The 21,299-nt window shown below is 34.5% G+C and overlaps 1 long non-coding RNA gene across 1 annotated transcript; it reads left to right on the top strand.

The window, feature by feature from the left end:
* Positions 1 to 2,813: 2,813 nt before the first annotated feature.
* LOC110902321 lies at positions 2,814 to 3,682 on the top strand. The gene is made up of 3 exons (XR_002571060.2): positions 2,814 to 3,102; positions 3,230 to 3,319; positions 3,409 to 3,682. It is a non-coding gene; the product is annotated as an uncharacterized LOC110902321 (long non-coding RNA).
* Positions 3,683 to 21,299: the final 17,617 nt, after the last annotated feature.

The raw sequence follows: 21,299 nt of genomic DNA, 5'->3' as shown, positions 1-21,299 counted from the left end.
CCTGTAAGGATACTTAATAGATGTAAACGGTGCGGTTTGTATTCTGTTGACAGGTAATTTCCAAAATGAGGGTGCTGATGACGGAAGATTCAAACAATGCTGTCAGAAGCTCATCCTTGCTGGATGATGATTCAAGGTTAAAATCTTATATGTGTTTCTCTTAGCTAATATTTTTTTATTTAATGAAACATTTGGTGTGTAGCATACCATTCTCTTTTGTTGACCTCTCCAAATCAATGGATCAGATCAATATAGCAGATATTGAGCCGCCACCACCACTTCGTGATAATTCGGGTTTCGGTTTCTTATGGTCACGTGCTGAATCATGATCATTGAACTTTCTGTTTTCCATTATAGTTTGCTTATCTGACCTTTGATGGCAGGTTTGATTTTACCGGCATGTGTAGTGAATTAGTCCATTTTTTTCACAGAAGTTATTTAAAATTCATTCTTTTGATCCAATATGTCAAAGATTTTGATTCGTTGAAGTTATAGTTTATCTGCAAAAAAGGGGTCCACGTTCGATTTACATTAATTAAAATAAGACTTGGTGTTAGTGTTGTTTTGTGCCCTTCTGATTCAGTTGAGAGTCACATGCAAGATACGATTGTGGCAGAGGCTTATTTATGTGGTTTTATGACGTGATTTTGTTTTGGTTTGATGTTTTAGGGTTAATGAGCCTGTTGACATAAAGGAGATGGAACCGATTATGTATGTTACAGTTTTTTTTATTAATTTGTGAATCGATGTTTAAGTTGGGTTGATGTTGTTTGGTTAGAATCTTAACGTTGTTTGTATTTAGGGAAGGAGTGTATGTTCGAGTTCATGGCCAACTTAAAGGATTATAAGGGAAAAAGCACTTGATGGTCTTTGGTATCAAGTATGATCTTTACTTCTTTAGTTCTAAATTACCTTTCTTCGTTGAGCATTACTTTAATTGACCCATTTCTTTGAAGCTGGCTTCTTAGCGTTTTGAGCGCTTTGTTGTCATTGTTGCTTTGTTTTATCTTCGCTCGCCAGGTCTGTACATATGCTTCATGTGAACACACCTCCGGCCTATATTGGGTGTACGAAATCTGGTGGTGTTTTCTCCAAACCGTGTGTTAGTTAAAGAAATTTTTTTCTATTATTGTTTGTATTGATACTTTTATCCAAAAGTTTAATTTCATTAGTTGTTCTCCTCTGATATTTTGCAGGAATGATAAATGGTATTAATCGAGTTGTGGAAATTTGGGATAAAAAGTCGTAAGTTCTCAACAATGTATTATCACTGCAGTAGTGTGGTGGACTGGCGGTGATGCTTTGCATATTAGACTGCAATGTTCACGTGTGTGTGTATACTTTACTGATTAAGTTGCATCTGTTTCTACCCACGTATAATTTCGACATGCTTCCGGGGAAATATTTGCTATATCTCGAGCCTTGGATCAGTTTATCTCAATAAACAAGTTATAATTTTTTTTTAATATGCCTGTTTTTGTGTCATTTATTGTGATCTTTCTATGATAAGTGATTACAATTAGCTGACTTTAGTTGTCTAATCCTCTGCTTGCTAGGTCAATACTTCGTGCGTATGCTGATGATGGTTTGAGTGTTGGGTCATGGTTCATCGATCTTGATGTGAAACATATCTATTAAGGGAAGTACTATTGCTTATCTTGGTCTTCAGGTAGTTCATTTAACACTCCATTTACTACTACCTGGGTTGATTTGGGTAAAATATATAGATAAGGAAATGAATATGTCAATCAGTCAAAAGTCTTCCAAAGATTTTTTTTTAAAACATAAAACTTGCTAAATCCTTTTTCATTCCAAAAGTTAGATTATCAAATCACACTAATTGTTTATAGAATGTTGTTTTACATTAGATATTGTTCACGTAAAAAAAGGTTTTTGAAGCTGGGGTCCGTGGGAGCAGCCTCTCTATCCCCTGGTATAGAGGTAAGTTCCCCCTCATCCCACCCTTCCCAGACTCTGCTACTAGCTTTGCGATGAGTGGGATTTTACTAGCTACATTTGTTCTTTCGTTTATATGTTTTAGATCAGCCTAACATGTTTGACCCGTCACCTAACATTTTCCTTATGTGTTTAGGCATATTTGTCAGTTTTTGTACATAGACATGTGGATATATATGTTTTTTTTTTAAAAAAGAAAAACTAGATAGCTAAATGATCAAAACAAGAACTGGGTTCTTAATTACTGTACAAAGAAAAAACCAAGAGTAAAAGATATGATGATCAATTGTAATTCAAACATAGGTGATATTTTTTAGTCTACTAGCGGGGCAACTGAGCTTTTATGTCATTGAGTTTGCTATGACGTGTTAACCTGTTAGTATGCAGCCACTGCATGTAAGTTCTCTTTCGTCACAAGTTACTCTAGCAAGAAGACACTTGGGTATTAAAATGTAACTTGGGGACGTGTCTTGCTTGAATTCAAGAACAGTGGGGTATAAAGAACTCTTTAATGACTTGTGATTTTTTTCAGTATTCATGTTTTTGCCTTAATCGTTTCTTTCATTTCAAAGATTATGTCCATATTTTAAAAGATTTTATCTACATATTGGTAAATGATTATGAACAGATGAGATTTATATATGCAGTTTTTAAATCTAACAACCTATTAACTTAATATGAAGAATTGATTCTATCAATTCAGGTAATGGAATTGAGGTAATTAGTTGTTCAATTGGATAAAGTTGTTCACGCTTCTCTAAGGTTTTTGTTTTCTATTTAATTGACTTCTTTATGCTGCATTTGGTTCTAAGTACATGAGTTTTCTGTGCAAATCAATGATATGCACAGAAAAGGGTGTTTGGATGTGTGTTTTCAAAGAGTAAAAACCTTTGAAGCACTCTATTATAATTAGTTATTATTCGGGTTTCTATTTCAGGTCACATCTAAGAAAGAGGATGCAATGAGGTTGGCTCAGATGTAGAATAACTGATGTTAAACTTCTTTGTTTGGAGAAATTATGCGAAATGATTAGGATTGTAAATAGGGGATACCGTGTTGGTGGCAGTAGATTGATATGTTGCCTTGGTGATGATAAAGATGAAAAGTGTTGAGTGTTTACTGAATCTCCTGAGACTTTGCTCAATGGTAATTCTAATTAATTTAGTTTCATGTACATGTATTTTTTTGCTGAATTTTTGTACTTGTGTAGATTGTAGACTAACGCCATGATCTTAAAAATAAATGTTCAAAATTGTTTTCTTCATTGAAGCAGTTTATGGTTTGCCAAGAATAGAAACCTTAGAAGTCTATGTGTGGAGATAGGTATGCCTATGCTTAAGCCAATCATTGTTTTTGAAGTCAGGTAAAATCCGTTTGAAGACTCTTAACCATCTGTTAAGAATTCTTTTTTACCTTCAATTAAATGGACTTTTTGTTTCTTTGTATTATTAGGGACCCATAAGAGATCCCATAGGGTGCAGTTGGAGCTGAGTTTGTAACAGTTTCAGGTGATTAATGGTAGATTTGGCATTGTTGGAGCTACCGAGGTATTGTGGGAGGTCGAAAGAGCTCGGGAAGTCTTAAAAATCAAGGGTTTTGCAAGTGTTTTGAAAAGAAAAGGTAGATAATTGGTACGGACCCCTTCCATCGGACCTTCATGTGGATGATTTTGTCCAATTATAAACTATGTATGATTCTAACAAAACAATTGGAAAAGTTTGTAAATTAATTATTAACTAAAACTATCTAAGAAAGATATTTGAGTAAAAAAATAATAAAGACTTTTTAACTTATAAGTGTTCAAATTTGTGAAAATATTTATACATAAAGTTAAGTTACAACAATTATCTCTACCATGTTGCTCAAATAGTGGGTTTACTCTATCGCATTTTGCAAGTGATGGGTTTTTTTTTTATTTAACTCAAAATGTATGTATTGTCGTGAAATGTATTTCTTTTTTTCAAATGAATATAATATCAAGTGCCCCCTTAATCATTTTGCTTTTATGAAGTGCACCTGTACTAATAGTGTTTAGCCTTGCACACATCCTTTTACTTGCATAGACACTTCGCCTTATTACGAAATGTCCACTTTTGAAAGACGTATGCAACAATCTGGTCTAGCTCCAAAAAAAGTTTGTTCACATGTAACTGCACATTCACACGCATCTGAATGTGGATAGTCACCGAGACAAATTCACACATCCGTCAATTTTTGCGTCTTAAATTGAATCCTAACTCATCCTCTCATTTAGACGTTCATGATTGTGATCAGGAAACCTCTACTTCAAAAAGACATAGGAAATGGCAACAGTATTTCTAACTCCCTACATGCTTATCTTTGTATTCCTAAAGATATCACCCTCTTTCTATGTATGTTCAATTTAGATTGTACACATATTATTTTTTTTAGAAAAATGGTGAGATGAAAGTGCTAAAGCTATAATAATAAAATTAAAGGTTTAACGATATGCACTTACAATGTCATCTGGTTCGGTCCTTGGTGGAGTGGACTTGTGACTCAATTGGGGATTGGAAGAATTTGTGGGTATGTTGAAGAGTTCTTCAAAGGCAAACTGTGGGGAGCAACCTATGTGACAGTAGCAGTTGGGCGAAAGATGGAAGGAAAGACAGAGTTGACCGATCAAAACACACTTTCATTGCATCATTTGCAAATAGAATACTCAAACTTTTTTTTTCATTTAAAAATTAAGTCAACACTTCTAAATAATTTAATTTATAGTACTTGAACCTTTATTTCTTTCAAAATAATTTAATTTGAGGTTTTCTTTGTAAATAGGCTTCCTTGATTTTTTTTTTTTATGGTATGGGATGAGTCGGGTTGGGTTGACACGCAAACACAACTCCGATCATCGGATATTTCAACTAGATACAATGTTGGGGCCTTTTTGTTTCTACTCTTAGGGGAATCATTGCTTATGTAATGTGGAAGGCCTTCAACACTAATTCGAGATTGGATCATTATTTATTTTATATCTATGGAAAAATTATGTTTACGATCAATATACATAACTTTAGGATGTCAAAGAGAAGCACTCAGTTACTCTCTTATAGCTCAATATCATCAGGATGTAATAAAGTATTTACGTATTAAAGTATAATTTTTTTGTTGTTTAGCCACCCGTGTATTACACGGGAACTTAGACTAGTTTAGTATATAGGGTAGGAGTTGGGTAGAAAGTGAGTTTTTCCTAGAAAGTCTAGAAAACAATTAGAATGCGACATGTGACATTGAAGATTTTTAACTAGAAGGGCAATTGTGTACTTTCACATTCTATTTTTATTTTTGAAATTTATCTTCATTAACTAACTATCCATATCCATATTTTGTAACCGTTTTTCTCCATGATTTTCTGAATAATTTGTTTTCGAAATCTAAACCAATCACATATTCCATTGTTCAGAAGATTACTGGAAATTATCAGCATGTTCTTGGTGCTGTGTTTTAACAGTTTACAGGGCTAAAGTCAATTTTTTATAGATCCCATAATATAAAGGTGGTTTTGTAATTGGCAGATTACTGTTTTGTAATCTGCTTGTTGTTAAAACATAGCGTCAAGAAATCCTCCAGCATTACCAGCATGGATGGTAAAACACAGCGTATGAATTTACTTGCTGTTAAAACACAACTGTATGAATCTGAATGCTAAAACACAACTGTATGAATCTGCTTGCTGTTAAAGAACAATTGTATGAATCTGAATGCTAAAACACAACTGTATGAATCTGCTTGCTGTTAAAACACAACTGTATGAATCTGAATGCTAAAACACAACTGTATGAATATACTTGCTGTTAAAACACAACTGTATGAATTTGAATGCTAAAACACAACTGTATGAATCTGAATGCTAAAACACAACTGTATGAATATATTTGCTGTTAAAACACAACTGTATGAATTTGAATGCTAAAACACAACTGTATGAATCTGCTTGCTGTTAAAACACAACTGTATGAATCTGCTTGATGTTAAAACACAACTGTATGAATTTGCTTGCTGTTAAAACACAACTGTATGAATTTGCTTACTGTTAAAACACAAAAATCTGAATGCTAAAACACAACTATATGAATCTGCTTGCTGTTAAAACACAACTGTATGAATCTGAATGCTAAAACACAACTCTATGAATCTGTTTGCTACTAAAACACAAATGTATTAATTTGCTTGCTGTTAAAACACATCGTCAAGAAAACGAAGATGATACGAACAGTATTTGAATGGTGATGATGAACTCGGAGATGGTGGAGATGGAGAAGTGTTTTAATTTGATCTGGTGCTCTCCATCCTTTCTAAAGTTATCTTCTTCCATGATTGTAGTTAATTTTTGTAGGGATTGGGGTTTCGAAGATGGGTTTGGAGAGAGAGAGGGAAAATCGCGTGAAATTAGGGACTGGGTTTGACTGACGGTTATCTAATTGATTTAAAACACGATATATTGACAAAATCGCCCCTAGTCTTTTAAAACAATGAATTAAATAAACTAAAAAATTACAAGATTGCCATTGACTTCATCTTAACCATTAAACACACCCATTGGATGGCCCAGATCGCTTCCTAGACTTTCTAGGAAAAACACACTTTCCGCAGGATCCCTACTCTTAGTATATAATAATATATTTAAAGTTATTTGATAAGTAGTGAACCATAAGGATTGTACTAAACGCTTTTGTACAGTGTTAGTACATGTAAGACTGGGCGGGTTGAGATAAAGCTTTTAGGGGCTTTATCATGTCATGTATGTGCACCATAAGCGATGAGTTTTAATGCTAACTTGCACGGTATGAGATAACGTCTCTTTAAAGGCTCTTTTAACTATATTAAAAAAATATTAAAAGACAAATCTGATTAGATGATACAAGTGGGCCCCTTCCTTCTCTCCCTCTCAGACCCTCCATGTCTTTGGCAGAGGCCAAGGATGACGACCCTTATGGCTGAGGCGGGGTGGTGTTAGAGGCGCCACCTAGTTGAGTTGGCTGAAGACGCTAGCCTACACCGTCTAGCCAAAGAATAGACTGAAGAGAGGAATAAGAAGGCTATATATTTACACAGATGTTGTATGAATTACAAGTAATGCAATAAGTACACAAATTCATTGTTGCTTTCTTATCTCTAACTTTTTAAGTTTTAGTTATCACTTGGTATAGAAAACAATAATTTATAAAGTAATTACGATCAGGACCGTAAATGAATTAAACGTTCAACGAACAGTTCGTGAATTGTGTTGACTGAAAGTTCATTTACGTTTGTTTGTATAATTAGTGAACAAACATGAACAAGATATTTCGTTCAGTTAGTTAAATGAACGAACATGAACAGATGTCTCGCTCGTAAACATTCGTTAATATGTTCTTGAACATTCGTTCATGTTCATTTGTTTATGTTGTTCATTAAAGTTTTTTTAGCATTATTCATTTTATCTGAACTTTTTATATTATTTAATTTTTATTTATGTCATTACCCAAACAAATAAAATACGAAACCCTCTCTCCACCTTGTTTATTTATCGATCCATTTTCCTTCTCATTATTCACATAAAAAAATACTATCGACCATTGTTTAGTGATTGGGGCTTCAAGGTCTAGCGTCGCTCCCTCTCACCATCCACCTCTAGTACCCGTCGTCTTCGCCGATTTTACCTGTGTTCGTTTGTATTTGTGAAGCGTTTGTGGACACATCACTTTCCTTAATGAACGAACACGAACATAAAATCCGGTTCGGTAAGTGCTCATAAATCGTTCGTGAACACATTATATCCTTAATGAATGAACATGAATATGGTCTTGTTTGTATTTTACAACCCTAGTTACGGTGTATATAACTTTTATAAAAAGGTTGGGAAAATTATAATTTAAAAATAATTTTAATAAGAATTGTTACTTTTTCTATTTTCTTTACAACGTGAAATATATATGAACTAAAGAAAAAAAAATGGTTCATTCTCTACTCATAGTTATGTATTTAAATATTTTAAGAGGAGCTTATAAACATTCCTCCTTGGTAATATTTATAAATCATCAAGCTATGATTAACCATGGAATTCAATATTTGAATTTCTTGATTGGATAGCCAGAGATCAATAATGAATATGAGATAGTGATTAAACTTTTATTCATTGAATTTGATTTATTGTTTTAAAATATTTAGAGGGTTTTGGTTTATCAGGATAATAATAGTTAGACTTAGAGGGTGTTTGATTGAAAAATATAAAGTTTAAAATTTTGACTAAAATGGTGTCTCGACCCCATTAAACAGTGACAAAACCTGAAATTATTGGTCGAGGAACATTATAAAGTTCTTTAATTTCTCTACATAATACAACTAATATATGTAACACATGTTATTTAAAAAAAAAAAAAACCTTAAAGAAAAATACGATGACTTCCAGTGAAAGACGGTTCAACAGTTTTTACTAGTATAATTATTATTAATCTACAGTTTTTAACTAGGGTAATTACACTACAACAAATAAATTAAAGTAACAATAATCATTCTATTTACCAGTGTTGTAAAAATCGCGACTAGGCGACGATTAGTCGGCGATTAATCGCTAGTCGTCCAGTTACTGAGTAATTTTTCTTAAATCGGTCCATTAACCGACTAGGTCCGACTAGGCACGACTAGGTCCGACTAGGCCAGCCAAAAGTTGACGATTCCAGCAAAAAACCTGTATATTCCGGCCAAAACCTCTAAATTCGGTCAGTTTCCAACCAAATCATTTGAATTCCAACAATTAATCATGTATACTTAAATAAATGAGTTGAGTAAGATTTAAAACCTAGCTACTTAAAATATTTACCTATAAAAATGTATATATTTATACATAAAACTGAAAATTACATATAAAAAACCCAATCCGATTAATCCTGATTAATCCCGAGTAATCCCGAGTAGTCGCTAGTCCCCACTTCACCGGCCGACTAGCGACTAGCGAGTTCTCTAACCTTGCTATTTACTAGTATATTTAACATGTTAAATCTATTTGTATTTGATTAACACTGGGAAACTTGCGTTACCATATCATGAAACCCATAATAATACTGGAATATAAATTTAAAGTTATCTTTTTAAAAAGTAAGGAAAATGATATGGTTATAATAAAATCGTTTGAACTATTTTGTTTGTGTATGAGTTTTTCATATTTCTTTTTATATTTGTCAATAACATAATTCTCTTGCGCCCATTAAGTGAAACCGTTGTATTTTTATTATATTTGTCACTAACATAATTCTCTTGCACTTGCACTGATTAGACCACCCGTAGTAAGGCGTAATTTTTTAAAAAAAATTGAAAAAAAAAAACGCCCCAAAACGCCCCTCCCCCCACTACACCCGGCGTTACCGGGCGTTATTTTCGCAAAAAATTGAAGTTGGCGTTTTAATTAAAATGCTTAAGATGCACATGGTGGGGGTTGACTAGCCAATGGGAGGCTTCCAAGTAGTTTCTTTTATTTTTTAAACATGCACAGGGACCGAAATATCACATGACCCTTTTGTTTCTTTTTTCTAATTGGAAGGGGCGTTATTGGAATAATGTCCCACTACGCTACTTTTGAAATAATGTCTCATGCTGACTGGGATGACACGTGTCGGATAATGCCCCATGGTGGGGGCATTATTTTTCTAAACCACTACGGGTGGTCTTAGGGTGAGAGGGGCGAGTCTCCTCTCTTACGCACACCCAATCATGTTATGTCACGTCAACTCCCCTCTTAAACTTCTCTCACACCCCAATTTGATGGCGGCACTCCCCTCTTAGGGGACATGCTTTTTTATTTTTTTATTGTTTTTTTTTATTTGTTGTAAAATTATGCATGTTTATAAATTAAAAAAATATTAATAAAAATTAAATAAAATTTAATAAAAGACATTTCAAAGTAGAAAATAAAAATAAAAATTACATTCAAACTAGATAATAAAAATTACATTCAACTAAAAAATAAAAATTACATTCAAACTAGAAACTAAAAATTACATTCAAACTAGAAAATAAAAATTTTAGAAATTGCACGGCAACATTTCCGGCGGAGCATCGTCGTGCGGCTTGAGGAATGTTTTCATATCTCGATCGTAATTGTAGTTTTTCATCGTCTCGCGTTGTTCCGATATGAGCTCGCGAGCCTCCGACTCTCTTTTCTTCCTCAATTCAATCGCCTCCAATTCCATCGCGTGCTTCGCTTCTTTCATGGCGGTGTACTCTTTGAATTATGCCGCCAACTCGGCCGAGCTTCCCTCGGACGATGTCGCTTGACGCTTGTCTCGCCGTTGTGTTCTTTGTGGCGAGGGGTCTTCGTTCATATCGGGTATGGAAGGGTCCACGTCAACGGGCTTTCTTTTTTGTGCCGAACCTTCCCCTTCCTCACCCAACAATGGGACTTGGGCCCATTTGTCGTGTTTTGGAACGACCTCCCATGCCTCGACATATTGAAAACCGTTCGGATATTTATCTTTAAATTCCTTTAAAGCGATTTTCATCACGTTGAGATCGCTACACCCGCTTCCTCGTGTGCGATCCTACATATTATAAAATAATAAGTGTTAAAAAAAATATGAACTTAGTAAAGAAAATTAAAAAATATACAACGTTAAAAAATATAATTTTTACCGCTTGTTGGTATAGGCCGTTGAAAAAGTTTATTTTCGTCATCATCGGGCCCCATTTAGACCGTACTTGATGCACGGTCCGGTTACTTCCACCAACGGTGGCGTTAAAATGATCTAAAATCTTACGCCAAAAACTATCGCGGTTTTGTTGATTGCCCTTCTTTTTGTTGGTAGAGCAATGTACCCACGCCCTCGCCAACGCCTCTTCTTGGACCTTTGTCCATTTTTGGCTCTCCATTTTTCCCTTTTTATCCCGAGCATCATCATCTTCGTTGCCGGCGTCTTCATCCACATTATATTCATCGTCGCCGGTGTCATCTTCATCGTCGCCCAAATTTTGAGTTTCGGGCACTACCTACTCGTCCTCGTCGTCGTAAATAGGTAGAGGACGTTCAACATTTCCTCGTGTAGATGGAACTTGAGGGGAACGAAAACCATACGGGTCGAAGGCGGGGGATTGAGGAGGATCCATTGATAACAAATTTTGAAAATAGCCGAAATTGGGTTGAAGGTTGGGTGGTTGGGTGTTGTAAAAAGAGAGGTGTGAAGGTTGTTGAAAAAAAACGGGGGTTGTGAAGTATACCCGAAAGGGGGTTGTGGTTGTGCACTTGCACCGCTCGAACCACCACGAGACGGTTGCGAGCCCCGTCCCTTAGTTTTTTTCTTGGCTTCGCGGGGTTGGTTCTCCGTTGCTCGGTTTGAGAGTATAAAAGTTTGAGAGTGGTGGGTGTGGTAAAAGTTTGAGAGTGGTGGGTGTTGTAAAAAATTAGTGAAGTTGATTATTTATATTTGTTTAAAAATTGATTTTTTTTTTTAAATTTGACCGTTTGAAGATGACCGTTCCTTGATCCATGTGCACATTCAAGCGGTGAACCAACCCCGATTCCCCTCCCCGATTTGGGTCCCCGCGGTGATGGCGGCGGTGTTCCCGATCGGGGAATGGGGTCACCGAAACCCCTCCCCGCTAGTGCCCCGTGCACCCTTAAGGGTTGTTTCTTTACCTCTTGATACTTTTAATGATTCAGACATTTTATTGGTTTAGCACTTAATGGTTTTTATGAGCAGATGTCTGAATAGTTTAGACATTTGTCTTTGAATGGTTAACCATTATACTGAGTCTTAATGGTTAAAACCTCTAATATGAATTTATTAGACATTTGACTATGATTGGTTAAGCATTATATTACATCTTAATGGTTTAGACCTCTTACTTGACTATGATTGGTTAAGCATTATATTACATCTTAATGGTTTAGACCTCTTACTTGTTCAACACTAAATGGTTGCAAACTTCTTATTGGTTCAGCACTTAACCATTTAGAAGTTGCCAAACAGCACCTAAGTGAAACTATTGTATTCCGAATTATTATTTAGTGGTATGTAATCTTAAAATCCCCAAGCGGATCCTCATATTAACAAAATTCTAAAGGGGTATTGAAATCGAAAAAACATTACATTAAAATTTCTAAAATTTACACTAGCGTTGGAGCGTCAATGGGCAACCGGGATTACCCCTTGTTATGTCCGCCCTTGGCTCCACACACTGTCTCTTCAAGCCCCTCCACACCGTGTGGTCTAATATGGAAAACTTAATTTTGAATATGTGATGAAAATATATTGTATATTTGTATGGGAAAAGTTGTAAAGCAATATCACACCATCTTTTCTATTATCAAAATAAATGACTCAAAAAATATTTATTTAATAAAAAACAAATATAAAGTGTTGTTACTTAGGGATAGAGAGTGGTTAAACACTTGAAAGTGGTAAACTTCAAAATCAACCAATGAGAGTGTATCATGTCATTCAACATTAAGAGTTTAAACTATGTTGAAAAGTGTTGACAATGGTTAGACACTTGGATTAGGTAAACTATTATAAAAAAAACATATAAATCAAAAGCTGCCAATCATCTCTCACAAACAACTTCCCCGCATCGGTAATGCTTTACCGCTCATCAAACTTCGCCGATCGGTAAAGGGGGTCGGCGTCGGTATTCCCGCTCGGCAAACCCACTTTGCCGCCCACACCGTACACCCTTATTATTATTGGTTATGTGAGGGTCTCCAAAACAAATATAAAGTGTTGTTATTTATTTTCGTCCTGATTTTAGCTGATGCATGTTCGAAAACGCATCGTTAGTTCATACGGTGGTTCTCTTTCTAATCCTGCATGTTTGTACTGCTTCTAGCTTCTAGCTTCCCAGCCGGTTTAATATATTAAATTTGTGTTGTTTGAAAAAAGTTATATAGTGGCACGCAAATTCCACATCGTTCGTCTAAATGAGTTGCCTCGTGTCATTAAAATGTTTGGCCTAATATATCATATACACATTTTTGACACTTTACTTGTGATTTTTTATTTGGTAACAAATGTATCAAACCTAAAAAATGGAACACCCCATTGGCAGTGGTGAAGCTTGAATTTTTTTACGGGGGGTCGAAAACGTATATACCCAAAAATTTCTATAGAATCGGAGGTCGAAAACATATATACCCAAAAATTTCTATCCAAAAACTACATATATATAACATTACTGGCGGAAAAGTTCGGGAGATCGGACGCCCCTCCCGGCCCCTTCAAAGCATCGCCCCTACCCATTGACTATGTGTTTAAATGGGTTGACTTATTTGGAGACCCTCACATAACCAACAATAATAAAGTCGTAAACTCAATAACTCATGGAACAACTTTGGTTTGCTTGGTACAAGGGGCCGAATATTATAAATGACATTCCGGTTATGCATAAAATGGTATGAGAAGGGTGGATGTTTCGAACTAATAACAAAGTTGTGAGCATTTGTACAAACTTTTTTTAAGCGTAGGAAATCATGAGAAGATGACACATATACGTGTGTAAGTTTCATGGCGTAAATGCACTATGTGATGCATAATCAAAACCCATTAAATATTGGATACTTGCATCATGTAAATGTGTTAGACACGTATATACACCGTGTAAAATGAGGTAAAACAAATAGTGTAAATAAGTTAAACGCACTCTTTATTGCATAGTGCATTAGGGGAAGGTTCATTTGAGAAGAAATTTAATGTGAGAAGAAAAAGAAGAAAGGGCATATTAGTAAAATACTATTTCATTTATAACTCATATCATTAATTTTTAACTCTTTAATTAATTAGTCAACTAATCACTAATTATCCTACATATAATCTACAAAACCTACACATATCAAAATTTTCCTACATATACCCTACACATTATAGAATTTTATCCTACACAGTCGAAATTTATCCTACACACCTCGAAATATATCCTACACAACTCGTAATTTATCCTACACAATTAGTAATTTATTCTACACTTTAAATTAAGTTGTTTTTTTTAATTTGGAAAAAAATATATATTTTGTAAAGGAGTTACAAATTTAATTTAGTTAGTTATTAAAGGGGAAGAATACAAATTAATGATTTTTGTAAGTTTACCAATATACCCTTATATTAAAATTAAAGACAAATATTAAATGAAGTAAAATGAAGCATTCTTATTGGTTGAAACTTCTTCTTTTTTCTTCTTACAAAAAAATTCTTCTCATTTGAACCCTCCACTAGTGCATTATACATTCAAAGAGTGTCTTTTAAAAATGAGAATATGCCACAGAATAGTAATAAAGTTTTAAGAGTATTCAAATTAGGTAACTAATAAAATTTATTGTTCCAATTAGATCATTCTACTTTATTTTGGTGTTCTAATGCTAGATATTTTACCTGAATAGCAGGTAATAGTCCTATATTGCATTTTATTGTTAGTTGTTTATCTTCTTCTATGACTATAATTTAAATGCTTTTGGTGTAGGAGTAATTAGTACTTTCTTTTATTAAAAATTTACTGACATCTTCTTTTATAAAAATTTTGATAACTTTTTAGAGATTTTGAAAAATAAAAATCACATTTTTTTTATTTTTTTCGCATTTTTTTAACTTTTCTACAATTTTTTAAAAAAAAATTTAAATCTATTTCGCATTTTTTTACAACCCATTTGGCATTTATGTGTCATGTCAACAAATTTTTTAAATAAAAAAACCTAAATAAATGCCAAGTAGGATGGATGACATTCTATTTAGGTAAAATATCTATGATTGAAACATCAAATGAAACTTGAATAACCTAATTGGAACAAAAAAAAATTATGAGTAACCTAATTAGAACACTCTTGAAACTTGGTTACTATTGTACAAAGTTAACCCAAATATGTAAAATTTTTAGTTTTAAGGTTTAACTTAAAATAATAATTATTTAGTTAAATTTTATTTGACCTTATAAGAACTTATGAAACCGTGTTTAACATGAAAAAGGTTAATAAAAAGTGTGTTATCTTTTTAAAGTTGTATAAGTGGTAGTGCTTTCAGTGGTAAGGAGGTGGAAATTCATTGCGGGAGTCTGGGATTAAACGTTAATGACACGTAATTTACTTTGAGACATGTGATGTACTTCTCTAATGTTGGCCATGAGACCGGTCCACGAGAGACGTATGTTGATAACTTACATATTTTTTTAGGGAAAACAAAAAAACCAACCATTGACCACACCCTTCTTCAAAACTAGCCACCTTATGCGTCTTTCAAGCACGGGATGCGTCTTTGGAGCGACATCACTGAAACCCAATAAAAAATGGACACGTGGCGTGAAAGACACATGAGAGAAGTCCCAGACGCATAGAAAAGACCTTCAAAGACGCATCCCTACAACCCAATAAAAAATGGTCACGTGACGTGAAAGACGCATGGGAGAGACCTTAAAAGACGCATCTCGTGCTTGAAAGACCCATTCCAGACGTCGGACACTTCAGCTCCCGAAAAACTTTCAAAGACGCGTCCATGCTTGAAAGACGCAACTTATCTATTATTATTCTTTTAGTTGATTAAAGAGTAACTTTCACAACAGTTTTTTTTTTTTTTTTTTTTTTTAACGGCCACAATAGGCGTATATAGATATAGTATGATATATCTACTTCCTATGCAACAAATAAAGGCTGCAAACGCTTTTGTTTGCCTCCACTTTATCCAAGTTTTATGCAGTCAGTCAGAGCTTTCCCATTCTACCAATTACCCAAACAAGGGCATGCATTTAATTCGTTGTTTTGGTGAAGTCACATGTTTCTTGGGTTGTTCCTTTTGTTGCTTCCATAAAAAGGTTATAAAATATTATATTACAGACCATTTATAAAAACATTATTTTACTATTTAATGTCTAAAACTAAACACTTATACTGATATATTTTAAACAGTTTTTATACTCGAACTTGAAGGTAACTTATCATAATTTTCCTTCTGTTTTTAACATCATAGAAAGACTTGGAATTTTATTAATTACCTTTGTAGTCATCATTTGTTTTTCCTTAATAGAAACCCTCGTTTTCTTTTCATCACTACTTACTAAGTTTTGTTTTATGAACGGCAAATTTAGATCACTGACGAACGACTGGAGTATCATCGTGTCACCAGCGTACATATACACCAACTCAGAAAAAAACCCAATAAATATGAGAAAAACCCCAATATGGGAATCGAACTCATGACCTAATGGTCACTACGCCTTATTTCACCATCAAGATGCCACTAGGGTATACTGCCATGGACCACTACTTATTAAGTACTAACTGATTCATTGTGTTTTATGATTATGTGTAGTGGTAATAGTTGGTGAGTAAAAAAGTGAGTGTCACGTTGTCGGTAATGCTCTCACTAACTAAGTCATTAAAGTGTATTGTAGTTTAATTAACAACTTTATTAAAATAATAATTAAATGTAAAGTAAATTAAAACAATTAAAACAAAATAGGATGATATGTAAATATTTAATTGAATAAATGGAAAAGATGGAGGTGTTGGTGAGCGTTTTTCCATTCACAGGGCTCTTGCACTTGAGTCTAAACAAGGATTGAAAATAATTCATATTACGTAAATTCACATCATAACGGAAAATTTGACACCTTCAGTTTCTAATAGTCTTGTTTTAAAATAAAAATAATTACATTAAATCGTAGCAAAATGTTATTTCAGAGAAACTACTCATAAAGTTAAAAATTTTAAGGGCTTACTAAGAGAATTAAAAAAAAAAACTTATAGTATACTATTTTGGTCACAAATAGGATTAATTCGTTTTCACATTAATGTGTCGAACTTCAGTCTTCTATCATTGAACAATAGCTTTAGGCCATTAGTTACAAACAAAGTAGGATGAAATAGTAGTAATAGTATGGTATGTTGGGTCTATGAGTTTTTTTATAACTTATCTTCCTATATAATAAAGGAAAACTTTTCTATCCCATGTGTCACCATATCAAGCCCCCTCTCTAATTGAATCCTATGTGTAATTTTCTCATATTTTTCTTTTTTTTTTTATAAAACCTAAAGTCAATCACATGCTTATGTGTCAATCACATGACCACTCCAACAATGCTCTGCCTATGTACCAGCTTATGTCATAATTTCATGTTTCTATTTATCTAAATTAACAAATTAACAAACAAATACGGATCATTTCATTTCAAATTTCAAAAGCATGTTCCTAGTCAATTGACTTCATATTTTGCTTTTGGCTCCATGTTTTGCTAATTTTAAATTTTGAAATTTCAGTATCTACTCTGAGTTCTCTCTCATGCTTCTCTAAGGGTGAAGGGGGTGCACACCTAATAGGTGAGTGCCCTCTCTTACGCCAAACCAATCCCCGTGTGTCACGTCAACTCCCCTCTTAAACTCCCCTAACACCCCCATTTGATGGCGCCACTCCCCTATTAGGTGAATTGGTTTTTTTAAAAAAAAAATAAAATAAAATAAAGAAAAGCTGTGATTGGTCCCCTCTCTCCTCTCTCCTCTCTCTCTCCTCCCCTCTTATCGGTGAGCCGCCACCTACCCTCCCTCCTCTCTCTACTCACCGCATCAATGGCGGTGTACTCCCCGACCGGTGAAACACATCCCCGAAGGGGTCCCCGAAATACACCCCGTACACCCTAATTTGAAAGGCTCATTCTATTCCCACCCCCCCTATTTACTAATTACACCCCCCTATCAAAAACATCACATCCATCAATCATTTGGTTTTTGTTTTGTCTTTTTATTGTCTTTTTTTTTATTCGTTTATTTAATTATTAGTTATTTAGTATTTGTTTGTATTTGTTTATTAATTAGTTATTATTATTATTATTATTATTATTATTATTATTATTATTATTATTATTATTATTATTATTATTTTTATGATATAGTATTTATTATTAGTTTTTATTGTTATAATTTATCAAATTATATTTATTACTGTAACAAAAGCTATATAAAAATAAGTACTTTTTTACAAAATTATTATCATTTAATAATTTACATACCGAGGTTTAATCTATTATAACAACCCTCGGTAAAACCGACATCCTCATAATATTTCTGACACCCTAATATATCTTTAAATATATCAATATGTCTTTATATGTACCCGTATGTAAAAACCGAGCCCAAATTAGAATATAATATATAAAATAAAATAAAAACCCTAAAAAGTAAGCTGAGGCGGGCCGCGTAGGGCCTCACCTCAACCTAAGGCGGGCCGCATTAATAGGTAAATGGACTCCGCTGAAATCTTAAGTTCATGCGGGCCGCGTACGTATTCGTTTAAGTTCATGCGGGCCGTGAGCGATCTGGAATGTGGCGCAGCCCTGGGCCGCCACGTGGCCCAACACACGACGAAGCTATACGATGACCGGGCCAAGCTACGCAGTTGACTGGAGTCAATGCGGGCCGCGTAAGCCCTGCCCATATCCCACGTGGGCCGCGAGAGGACCAGTTTTCAGTCCTATATAAGAAAGCCATCAGTCTACGTTTTTCGTCGCTCACATTCTCAATCTCAAATCACAATTTCTGTAGGAAGTAATTATACGCGGGCATTATACCCCCTAAAATAGCGAGGTTCTGCTACGATGTAAGTATTATAACCCCTGGAGACGTATTAGATACGCTGCCCGATTGATCTAGGGTTCCGTAACGGCTGTCGTGGTTCTGCCCGACGTAGTCGTTGGAATGCCGTCTCGGGGAGGGTATTACTAATGTTAAAATGGGTTATTATACTAACACACGTGCATTTGTGTAATTATAGATATTCACCAGGAAACCCTAAAGAATAACCTAAGACAGCAAAGTGAGTAATCTCCTTTTTGTTAACAGTTTTTACAAAACCTTAACCTTTTTATAATGCAATTTAGCAGTGATTGAGTCTTTGTAATTCTACAATTACTGCCGGTATGTTGGGGTTTTGTATACAAAATGTGAGTAACGTTACCATTGGACGAAGAGTTAGCCAATGGGTAATATGACCCTCAGTCAGACTTGACACTACTGAATGAGTAATTGGGTAGATATAAACATTGTAATCGCCCTCAATACTCGTGAGGGCCTCTCCAAAGCGAAAAACAAGTAGAACTGTTTCTTTTTTCTTGAGATAAAAAATGAACGATCACATTAAACTTGTTCGCAATCAAGAATCCTGCCTCTGGCATAATCATCCAGTGTTTTTCAGGTGCAAACCCCGATCCTGACCAAGCCAAGGACGTGAACACATCTTTGAATGAGCCTAAGAAAGCCTTAGTGTACTTATTTCTAAACTCGAGTAACTCTTCCATCAGTGATCTCCGGATGAATAACCATTCATCTTCACCGTACCCGAGAGCAGAAGCTTTCGCCCGAAACCCACAATTTCCATCACCTAACACGTTATGTATGCGTGTAACATACGCATGGAAGATTTTTGGAATTAGATGAATATAGTTGTGTATCACCTGTGATGCTTGATCTTGGTTCAACCCCATGAAGTCATAGCCTGGCGCACTTGTAGAGTTGGCGAAAGAACTTTGTCCGACAATATCTTGGTTCAACCCCATGAAATCATATCCCGGTGTGTTTAAAAGGTTGGTAAAAAAACCTTGTCCGTCTGTATCTTGTGTCATGAACGGACTTGGTTCACCAGGATCGTCCTTGAATGGTTTTTTTTCGTAAATATCTTGATTTATGAACGGACTTGTTTCACCAGGCACTTGATAGTTCACGTCTGGACTGATGTAACCAACATAATCATCAGTCTCTAGATACCCGAATGAACTATGTCTCCAAGGCTCTTGAGTGTAATCCTGCTCTTGATAGTTCGTAAATGAACTATGCCTTGTAGGCTCTTGAGTGTAATCCTGCTCTTGATAGTTCGTAAATGAACTATGCCTTGCAGGTTCTTGAGTGTAATCCTGCTCTTTATGGTTCGTAAATAAACTATGCCTTGATTGTAGAGAGCGAAGGCTACTACCGAAGCTCCTCTTGAAATTTTGTAATCGCACCCCTTGAACTCGGCAAATCTGTAATAAAAGTTAAAAGAGAAGATTTCTGATGTAATTTTTAAGAGTTTTACCGGAATGCAAGAGGTATCATAATTATATATTGAATTTGGTTTAGATAATATAATATTTTATTAATTTATTTTTTCACGTTATTATTTGATATATTTTTGTCGCTCTTTTTTGTTTTTCTTATGTAGGAAATTCTCTTATGAAGATGTACTTTTATTTGAAAAAATAAGCTAATACGCATTAAGATTTAATGAAATGATGTTTTGAATATATTTCAAAAAGTATAACCAATAGGGTGACTTTCTAAATATGTTTGTAACGACGTTTGACGTGTTTTTGTTGATTATATAAATTTTAGCTTGATTACATGACCCGACCCAACCCAACCCGATATGAACCGAATTTTTTTATATACATCGGGGCCTAAAATTTTAAAAAATTTTATAGGTTATAATAATAATAATAATAATAATAATAATAATAATAATAATAATAATAATAATTCATTACTAATAGTAAATAATAATAATAATAACAAAAAGACACTAAAATATAATAAAAAGACAACAAAAAGACAAAAAACACTAAAAACAAAAAGCAAAGGATTGATGGATGGATTGATGGATGTGATGTTTTTATAGAGGGGGGTGTAATTAGTAAATAGGGGGGGTGTGTATAGTATCACCCTTTGGAAATACGAATTCCCTCCTCTAAGTTTTCTCTCACCATTCTTTCATCTTCTTCAACTGAAACCCTAAATCGCAAATATGGTGAGGTTGTGGTAGTCACCCATGGCTACAGCTTATCAATCACAAAAAGAGGAGCTTAAGCTTATCACCCATGGCTGCAGCTTCTCCGGTCCAAATCGTGGTTTTTCATCTCCCAAATTCTATCAGGTGGTTTGACTTCATATTTTTTTTTCATTTGTTTACCCTTTTATGAATTCCTGCAATTGGAGTTGACCAATCTTTAATTTTATTGTTTCATTTGATAATCTGAATCACTTATCGGCTATAGTTGCAGGGATGGCCTTTCGTGTACCTACTGTTGATGTTTAGGTGGTTGATCTTACTTCAAGGCTCGAGAACCTTCTTCAGATGATGATATTAAGGTTGCTATCAAGTACAGATAAACTAAACCATAATTAAATAGGTTCAAAACATTTGCATATTATATTTATGGTTGTGTGAATGATAGATATTTGATCCATGCACTTGACCGTGTTTTCTTGGATGATGTTGTGTCCGCAGGTGACTGCAGGTCAGGCCAGTGTTCTGTTTCAGCCCATTTACATAAAAATGATTTTATCTGGGTTATGATTCAAATCCAACCGGTCGAAGCGGATAGGTTCAACAACTTGGGTAAAACTGAAACGGGTC

The sequence above is a fragment of the Helianthus annuus genome, chromosome 2 (genome assembly GCF_002127325.2).
Source record: "Helianthus annuus cultivar XRQ/B chromosome 2, HanXRQr2.0-SUNRISE, whole genome shotgun sequence".
NCBI lineage: Eukaryota > Viridiplantae > Streptophyta > Magnoliopsida > Asterales > Asteraceae > Helianthus > Helianthus annuus.
This window is presented reverse-complemented; position numbering and strand designations above follow the sequence as displayed.